This window comes from Lygodium microphyllum, chromosome 21, assembly GCF_053477565.2.
Source record: "Lygodium microphyllum isolate KBCC chromosome 21, Lygodium_microphyllum_v1.1.10, whole genome shotgun sequence".
Taxonomy (NCBI): Eukaryota; Viridiplantae; Streptophyta; class Polypodiopsida; order Schizaeales; family Lygodiaceae; genus Lygodium; species Lygodium microphyllum.
This window is the reverse complement of record NC_141155.1, coordinates 119847076-119857561: the sequence shown is the minus strand read 5'-3', so window position 1 is coordinate 119857561 and position 10486 is coordinate 119847076. Positions and strand designations below refer to the sequence as shown.

Sequence of the window (10486 nt, the reverse complement as noted above, 5' to 3'; positions counted from 1 at the left end):
AAAAGGGGATGACTACGCAAGGAGGATTAGGGCTTGTATAAAAGGTAAAAAGTGAATAGAGAAGCTCATTCTTGTGTGTGGCCAAAAAAGTATCTCTCCTTTTCTTCTTCTTCTTGCTTACTTGAGCTTGTACTTGAGAGAGGGAGTGTGAGAGTGCGAGGGTGAGGGACCGTGGTAGAGAAGCTCTCCATCTTCTCTTCTCTTCTCTTCCTCGCGGCAAAGGAGCTTGGAATGTTGAGCTTGAGAATCGAGCTGGCTTGAAGCTTGCACTTGGATCATGGAGCTACCAGAGTGCTCGGGAGAGGAGACAACTCGATCGGTCATGGAGGTAAGCTCACTACATCTGCAAGTTGAGAATGCATACGGCTAGGTGAGAGATAGCTATTGCATTCGGCTTGAAACTCTTGAAACAATAAGAAATCCATGGGTCTTGACGGTCGAGCATGAGCTCCCACTACATTTTGATTCTGTTTCTAGGACGAACATATTCAAGCCGTGAGTTCTTGCATGCTCCGAATCGAGCATTGAAGTAAGGTTTTCCCCAAACCGGTGCTTGAGATAGATAGGTAGGAAGTGAGGGAGTTTGAAGAGGTATTCGATCTCCTTAGCAAGTAAGTTTTTGATTTTTTGAATTTGGAAAATTAGATTGGAGTAGTGTAGGTGTTTGCTTTGTGATTTGAATAGATTAGGGTAGGAAAAAAAAAAGAAAAAAAGGAAAACAAGCATTAGGCTTTTTGTTGTCATAATGGGGCAAGAGGGTTTGATTTGTTTGCCGATTTGTATTTTGGAGTTTATTTGCTACTCTAGGTATATACAATCCTTCATTAGGCTCTATTCTTACATTCTGAAAGTTTGTGTGACCCCTCATAACCAAAATCATTAGAGTCCAGCTGGATTTCATCACCCCCTAGAAACTCAAATGCAAGAATTAGACCCTGTTACCAAAGTTTAATTCCCAAAATTGAACTCGGACGATCCGATTCCCTGAATCGAATAGTTTCAGTCTTGGATACCCTAAAAACCCATCCAATCAGAAACACAAGACTCGTCGTCCGATTTGGATGCTCGGAAAATTAGACAACTAGACAACGTTGAAAATCAGACTACTTGGGAATCGGAGTCACAAAATTTGGACACAGAAAAGTCAGACTACCCCATAATCGGACCACCAGAATCGAATTGAGACCACTCGAACTCTGATCCGCCAATCAAACCAACCCAAAATCAGATGTCTGATTTTGATAATTGGACTCATGAGAATTAGGCAAAAAACTGTCAAATCTGATAAGTGAATAGAATACAAATTTGACACATCTAACCCCTTGAAATCAACCTAGAGATCATATTGAGCCAAAAGCACATCACAGATCTATCACCAAGCTAAAATCTAGAGTTCAAAACTTGGCTACAAATGGTCCTTCAAATCGCACATAGTATTTAGCATAATGGCCTTGCGTGAATTCCGTGAGGTTTTGCGGTGGATTCCGTGAATTTTTTTTTCCACAGTGAATTCCGTGAGGTTTTGCGGTGGATTTCGTAAAACTATATTTATTTATTGGGGCTCATACACAAGGTGGATTCCTTGTGCGAGAAGTTGACAAAGACACCTGTCCTTTTTGGGCGTCATATTAATTTAATATGCACGTGGGTGATTCCATAGCAGGTGGTTCCGTAAAATACATATTTAAATAAATGGATGTTTATGAGTTTAGAGTGCACTTGTATTAAATTAAGGCTAGGATAGAGTTCTAATCAATTTATTTATTTTGTAGCTGAAGACTGCTACATATTCACTTTTGTCGATTGATTTTATTATTTTCTAACAATTGTGAATGCTTCAGTTGATGTGTAGAGCAAGTGCAGCGGTGGTGTTGGGAAGCACTGGGGGTGATAGCGTGTATTCAAATTACCTAGAAAAAATTATCATTTTTGATAGGCGTGCATCTTATCGTTAAAGGTGTGGTGCTAATATTTCTTTAAGTGCACTTATTTATTGAAGCGCTTGACAAACATTTATTATTTTGTACGTGCATGGACGCTCAGTTTAAATATTTCATTATTGGACATTGTATTTGGACACATCTCGACTTTTAGGCCACCTAATCGCTACCATACTGTTGCGTATCCGAGGTGTGGAATCCACCAAAAAGTTTTTCTGTGTGACATTTGTTACTTTGTGCATACTTAGAGGTTGTGCTTTGCTCTACCTGAACGTTTTGCCTTCAGTTGGTTCATGTTCAATTTCACAAAAGAGACAAGTGTTGTTTGGGAGTGAATCTGATATTTGTTACAAAAAATTTAGAAGGAGAATGGGCTCTAGATATGCAATGAGTATGGTTTTCCCGAGCTTCTCAAGTTGTTTGCTTATGATGAAGATACAAAAGGTGATGAGGTTTACACGATCTATACTGTGGATACAAAGATTGGTGATTTTGTGGGAAAGCCTTTACATGGAGTCACTGAGTATATGGAATGGATTGACAATGAGTCTTCAGCATGTTTGACTGATCCATCTTTGACAACGGCACCACTCTTTTGTTTCTGGAAAGAAGAGAGTGGATGTTTGGTGTCCTGCTCCAACTTGGAATCGTCGACCATATTATTGCTTCCAATTGCTTACCTGAACGTTGGTTTCCTTCGTTTTCTTAATGATTCGGCGGTCGTAAGCATTCCCCTCCCTTGAATCAAACTGTGGTTTCCAGTCAGATTGCAGTATGTAGAGGACTTGGAGCTAGAAGAGTTTAAGAACATTCCTCTTCCAGTTAATATATCCAAGAAAAGGCTTTGGGTTTGGACAAAATATTTTTTTTGTGGAGCATACTCGGCCTTAGAGCTCTTAGTTTCATTTGAGTATGGGGACTCCCCTTTTTATTAGACAAGGTTATAATACCCTTAATGGAGTGGGAGGCAACAACTTTTAGTAGGTCAGTGCTTGCATTCGTCCTAATTGGTTCATTAGTTTTGTTGCCCATTTATCTTATCCCAACTGGACCTTGAACGTGGCTTGCTCAAATGATATTTGGATATGGGTATGGATTCCTGATTATTATCGTTGGCACAAGCATAGGAATGTCAGTACCTTTCTTTATTGTTCGTTGGTTGTTCCAAGCAAGGATTCAAAGATGGTTACAAAAATGGCCCAAAAGGACTACTCTAATCAGAATAGCAGATCAAGGAGGATGGCTTTAGCAGTTCAGTGTGTTACTGATATTAAGAGTTTCACCAATCCCATACCCACTGTTTAATTATGCTATAGCCACAACAAATGTGAAATGTGGTCCATATATTAGCAGTTCATGTGCCATCTTAGTTCCAGAGGCCTTTGTTACCATTTACAGTGGTAGGCTTCTTAAAACTTTGGCTGACATGAAGAATGCAAGGGAACACCTCACACCATTTCAGATTGCCTAGGATGTCATTGGCTTTATTGCGACATTGGGTGTTACCATTGCCATAACAATTTACGGAAAGAATGCTATACATGAACTAGAAATCAAAGAGCATGCACAAGAATCTGCTGTGGAATCTGAATTTCGAGTTACAGATGATAGTCGTCTGGGACCTACATTAGAACACCACGAAGACAAGACTAAACAACTTGCAGAAACCCCTAACGTAACAACAGGGCCCTTCAAAGTGTCAACAGAAGGAGGTTCAGAAAAGAAAAGCCAAAAAGGGAGTCGTGATGTAGATCGGGTCTATTTTCAGACATTGTGCTGGTAACAATAGGGAGGGAAAAAGCAGGAGACAATCGCACGGTGCTAACGAGTGATGAAGCATTGCAGCAGGCTTAGGCGACCATAATGAGAAATATCGCACCTTACGACCTTACAGTAATCACTCCTGAAAAAGCATTTATCTTTGACAAAATCATTAGACTAGAAAAACTGCGCAGAGGGAAAAAGCTCCAACACCATATTACATAGCCAAGATGAACGACTTAGAGGTCTCCAAGCAGGTTCTGTAGATGGTCCAATTCATCCGATAGGGAAGCTGCCTATCTGAGCACATGTATGAATTAACTCTGTTGAACCTTTCCAAGAAGCTAGCCGAGGTAGGGGCATGTGCGAGATAAATCTTTGGTAGGCTAGAAAACACCGAGTTGGAAGAAAATGATTGGATGGATACTGGGCTTTACTTGTCGGCTGCCTAACTGTACATGGCAGTATGCTCCGTCAGGCAGGGATTATGGGCTTCAGTTTCCTTCCAGCTTGAAAGGTATTATAGGTGTGGGTAGCCTCACCATGCAAGAGCAAACAGATGGAATGCTCATCTGCCCAGGGAGTTCAAAAATTCTCAAGCTTTATGTCTATTAGTGATCGTTCTGCTTGAACAACACCCGTACATTCGCTTGCATGGAAGAAATAAAATCATTTTTTTGAGTTAGCTCCGAAGCTTCAAAATGAGGATGCCATACAGGAAACTATGAGGCAAAAAGGGCAAAACAAACCAACTTGTGTGAGTAAACCTATATCTTCCTTTCATGCTGGAACGAATACTTGTCTTTATTTCCCCAAGAAAAGCTCGCCTGCATTTTTTTTCTCATGCTGACATGCAAGAAGGAACTTCAAGGATCCATACGACCATTATAGCAGAAGGATCTACAAATGCTGTAGAATTAAATCGGGTGGCCTAAAACCAGTGGACTGATCAGATTGGAATTCATCTTGTATTTTGTAAACATCTTGGCAGTAATACAATTGTTACTTGGCATCATTTTCTCGTCTTGCTTATTCACATGATTGATCTTCTATCTTGAAATTCGTCAAGGTCCTCTGTGGACGCGACTTTGCTTTTGAAAACCCTTTGATATCTTTGGTGAACCCAACGTGAAAGTGTCGCATTTTAAAAAAAATTCAGGATTACGGGAGACACTTTAGCATCAATTTCAGCCCCTTCTATGATTCCTGCTTTGTCCTCTACTTCGACTTCATCATCGACTTCTGCTTCAAGTACTTCTACGGATGATTTAAAGCAGATTTTGTAGAATATGTCTATGTGTATGCAACTTCAAAATCAGCAGACAAAATTGTATATGTAGCAGCAACAGTAGTACGCTCCATCAGGCAGGGATTATGGGCTTCGGTTTCCTTCCAGCTTGAAAGGTATAGGTGCAGGTAGCCACACCAAGAGCGAACTGATGGAATGCTCATCTACCCAGGGAGTTCAAAAATTCTCAAGCTTCATGTCTATTAGTGATTGTTCTGCTTGAAAAACACGAGTACATTCGCTTCCATGGAAGAAATAAAATCATTTTTTTGAGTCAGCTCCAAAGCTTCGGAATGAGGATGCCATACAGGAAAGTGTGGATAAATTCATCCATCATCACGGCGAGTTAGAAAATCGACTTGTTTGTATCACATCTAGAGGCACGACCATTCCTCTTGAATGCCACTATGTTCATTTCATTGACAACTTCAGCTCTGGAACCCGTGGAGCTACCTCTACTGAGTACTTTCTAAAAGCAAGATATGTAGTCATTTTTCTCTATAGAAGAGAATCTGTTTAGTCCTTTTGCAGATTTCTACCTGAAAACGTCATTTTTTTAATGCTTTGAACCTAATGCGAATAGCATCAAAGTTAAAGCAGAGCACCATCAAGTTGTTGAAGATGCGGTCAGGACGCACTATGAGGCAAAAAGGGCAAAACAAACCAACTTGTGTTAGTAAACATGTATCTTCCTTTCATGCTGGAATGAATACTTGTCTTATTTCCCCAAGAAAAGCTCGCCTGTGTTTTTCTTCTCATGCTGACATGCATGAAGGAACTTCAAGGATCCATACAATCATTATAGTAGAAGGATCTAGAAATGCTGCAGAATTAAATCGGGTGGCCTAAAACCGGTGGATTGATCAGATTGGAATTCATCTTGTATTTTGTAAACATCTTGGCAGTAATACAATTGTTACTTGGCATCATTTTCTCGCTTTCTTATTCACATGATTGATCTTCTATCTTGAAATTCGTCAAGGTCCTCTGTGGACGCGACTTTGCTTTCCAAAACCCTTCGACACCGCCTTTATTCTTTATTTGGACAAAAGAAAACACAAAAGACAAAGCATGCTAATTGTAAGATTGGGCTATTTTTGAGCTTTGAGATGAATAAATTTATAAATACGTGCCTTGTGAAGCTCTCACATAAGGCATGGGGAGAGATTGTACCCAATTTGTCTTTTTGCCTCATGTTGTGCAAACTCTCTAGTTGTTTTTTGTGAGTTTTAGTAAAGTTCTTTGTTTTTGGAGACCTTCCAATGCTTGCTATGTACGCATCCAACATCTGATTTGCGCACCAGTGGTATCAAAGCGTAGGTGAGATAAAGGGCTTCCAATCTCTTACCATCTTGCATGAAGGCAAAGATCCTAGAATGAATGGGCTCTATAGTCACTCTCGCGATGAACCATCAATACCAATGTGTTCCTGGCGGTGAAGAACCTTCTGCTGTGCTATTGGATTGCGAAGGACCACTCTCTCTCGAGGGAGGACCACTTCCCAAGCTCTTGTATCAAGTCATTTTTTTAAAAAGACACAGAGAAGAAAAACTTCATTAACATTAGCATTTAAGCTTAATAAAAGCTTAAGAAAGAGCTTAAGCTCTCAATCTCATCGTTCGCGGCATCAACATGTACTAACATGCATTGAATCCACCCTCGATGTTCTCCTATACTCGTTGATTTCAAAAAATTTCTTAAGCTTTTATAAAGCCTAAGGCTTAAAAGCTTACTAAAGCTTAAAGATTTCTATCTTTAAATTTTCCTCTTATAGCAGGCGTTCACACTAAGTTCTTCTCCAAATCAACCCCGAACCGATTTTGCAACTCCAATAAGCCCTTGTTTGTACGTGTAGTCTAACATAGACAATTTTTTGCAAGCAGATTGTTATACACAATCTACACAGATGAATTATTCATTGGAAGAAGGACTTCATCAATTACCGTACCCGTAAAAGAAGAAAGATCACAAAAAGCCATTCTTTTTTAAAGAAAGAAGCAAGCCTTGTAAACCCAAACTTGAGCTATGGTCATCCTGCTAACAAAATTTTGAGTGTGTGAGGTTGTTTGAAATTTTACAGGATGTCCGATCAAAATATGAAAGATTTTATGACCGAAGGTGATTTACCGGAACCAATGATGGAGAAAAAATTAGACCTAATTATGATGCAGCTTCAAGAGGAACGAAGAGCACGTCAAACTTTGCTAGCTCAACTAGCCACTCTTCAACGATCTATTGTTGATCAAGATGGGCCACAACTCGAAGATGTTATACGACGTATGATCGATGCAAGACTTGAAGCACAGTCTATCAGGAAAGAAGCCAAGATAAGTAAAGAAATTTCAAATTCTGTACTTTTAATGGACTACGTGACGGAAAATTAACTGTTCTTGCTTTCATCAGTCAGTTTGATGATTATTTGCATGAAAAATAGTATGCAAAAAAAGATAAACTCAAATGTGTCTTTAACCATTTAGTGGATAGAGCATTGTTATGGTGGACTGTTGTCCACAAATGTATTGATTGTCCTACTACTTGGGGGGCTTTTTAAAAGAAACTTTTGCCAAATATTCTTCCACCTCAATTCCATGAAAAAGTAATCAAACAGCATGATCTTTTGCAACAAAGAGATCGTGAGCCTATTTTGCAATACACTGAGCATTTCTAGAACGCCTTATTGCAACTTCGAATGCTTGAAGACATACCTTAGGCGATCCACAAGTGCAAGTTTAGGTCTGGTCTACTTGGTCACTTCTATGCGGAGGTGAACATGTTCAAGCCAACGACTCTCGAGGATGTGATTTCTTTGGCCCATGATGCTAAAGACAGAATTCGAGAATGAGAGAAGCGACCACAAAAATTTTCAACTAACGGTAACTTTGGTATAAAACAATTCAATTTTAACTTTCAAAGATTCAATCAAAATCGTTTTGTTTCCTCTTCTTTTTGGAATACTTAGACATGATCCCCTCCTTTACCATCAAACACAAATTCAAATCCTAAGCCATCTTTCCAACCAAATCTCAACATACCTAAACTCCCAGCCATTACCAATTATGTTTCCAAAGACAAGCCTATAGTTTGCTACAAGTGCCACCAACCTAGATATCTAGCCGTGAATTGTCAATCCAAAAAGCCAACTATTCAAATCAACTACTTGGGAGCGACTGAAGATGAAGACCATGAAGAAATGCCAGATTTTAGAAAAGATGATGACGATATCGATACTACTTCATATACTTTACCAGGTATGCCAAATCCTTATTCATTATTAATGATGAAATGTTTTATGCATGGTCACGAAAATATTGTTTTGCATGATGACGGAAGCACACATGATTTTATTTCTACAAAATTAGTCAAAGAATTGAATTTACATACTGTTTCAACTCATTATCGCATAAAAGCTGCATTCTTAGGCACTAGATACAATGGTACACAAGATGTTCATGATTTAGAAATTAAAATTGGTGATTATGTTAAGCGCATAAATTTCTTGGTTGTGCCTTTGCAATCTAGTGACATTATTTTAGGAATGCCTTGGTGTCATAAATATAATCCCGATTTAGATTATTCCACACATTCAATGAAGATTCATTCTAACGGAAAACAAATCACATTACATGGTATACACACCTTTGATAATTTTCCATTGCTTAGTCACACACAAGCTAAACATGCATTAAGAAAAGGTAGTAAATCATACTTAGTATGGGTGAATGAAATTGAAGCTAAGAAAAATTAGATGCATCCTTAGCACACACAATTTCTTTCACAATTTAAAGATTGTTTTGCTACTAACTTACCACCTGGTTTATCACCCACACATCCTAAAGATCATAAAATAGACTTAATCCTAGGTTCTCAACCACCATGCAAAGCACCTTATAGACACAATCAAATTGAACAGAAAGAAATCCAAGCCCAAGTTGAAGAAGTGTTAACCTAAGGACTCATTAGGCCTAGTAGTCCTCCTTTTGGTACACTTGTCTTATTAGTTAAGAAGAAAAATAATATATATAGGATGTGCATTGACTATCATGCCCTAAACAAGATCACTGCTAAGAATAGATATTCGATCCCTAGGGTAGACGATATCATGGATAAACTACAAGGGGCCACAATATTTAGCAAGATAGATCTCAAATCAGGATATCATCAAGTACCATTGAATATAGGTGATATTTTCAAAACTACATTTAGAACTCAATTTGGTCATTATGAACTCCTTGTTATGCATTTTTGTTTGATTTATGCACCAGCCACATTTAGTTGTATGATGAATCTCATATTTTTGAAGCATCAGCATTGTGTAATTATTTTCTTTGTTGACATAATGGTTTTCAATAAGAATGAGAATGACCATTATGAACATTTATCTTTGGTTTTCAAATTATTGAAAGAGAATCAATTATATGCTAACCCTAAAAAGAGTGAAGTTTTCCAAATCTACATTGAATACTTAGGACATATTGTTTCTTCTGATGGTATTCAAGTTGATCCTAAAAAGATAGAAGTAATTTTGAATTGGCTGATTCCTAGAAATGTGCATGAATTACGTTCTTTCTTAGGTCTTGTTAGCTTTTATAGAAAATTTGTGAGAAATTTTTCATTGCTTGCATTGCCTTTGAAAATTTTGTTAAAGAAAGGTATTGTATATCATTGTTTTGATAAATCAGCAAAGGTCTTTTGATTTATTGAAACATGCTTTAACCCATGCCCTTGTTTTACAATTACTTGACTTTAATAGACTATTCTTTCTAGTATTCACTGATGCTAGCAGATCTCTAATTGGAGCTATCTTTATGCAATATCTACATCCCATAGCCTATTCTAGTTGCAAACTTAAATCCTCTGAGCTGAAGTATTCTACCTATGATAGGAAATTGCTAGCTGTAGTACAAGCTTTACATCAATGGAGACACTATTTAATGGGATCTGAATTCATGATCAAAACTGACCAACAAAGTATCAAACATCTCCTTAGTTAGCCACAAATCTCTGACCGTCATATCAAATGGGCTGCTTTTATTCAATGTTTTGATCCACTTATCCAATATCAACCCAGAAAAGAGAATGTTGTTGCCGATGCCTTAAGTAGAAGACCAAGTATCCATAATATCTCTGTTATATCTTTTGATTTCCTTATCCCTATGAAAGATACCTATGACTAAGACCCAAGTTTCAAGCTGATTGGAATAAATTAGTTGCTAATAACTGGATTCCAACATATTTATTATCTTATTATGAAGAATTTATGTTTTATGAGAAAAGATTGTGTGTAGCTATTCCATTTAGATCATTTGTATTGCACGAAATTCATTGTCCCCCATATCAAGGCTATAGAGGTACTATTTCTGCTTTACGTACATTGGTTGAAGATTTTTACTGGCCACGGATAGAATCTGATGTTTCTAACTTTGTATCTGAGTGTTTAATTTTTCAAAGAGTTAAGCAACACCATGGTAAGCAATATGGTTTGTTAATGCCTTTACCA

At 38.0% G+C, this 10486-nt stretch overlaps 1 pseudogene; it reads left to right on the top strand.

The window, feature by feature from the left end:
- Positions 1-322: 322 nt before the first annotated feature.
- On the top strand, positions 323-3723 carry LOC148018490 (Golgi apparatus membrane protein tvp38-like; annotated as a pseudogene).
- The last annotated feature ends 6763 nt before the right edge of the window (positions 3724-10486 follow it).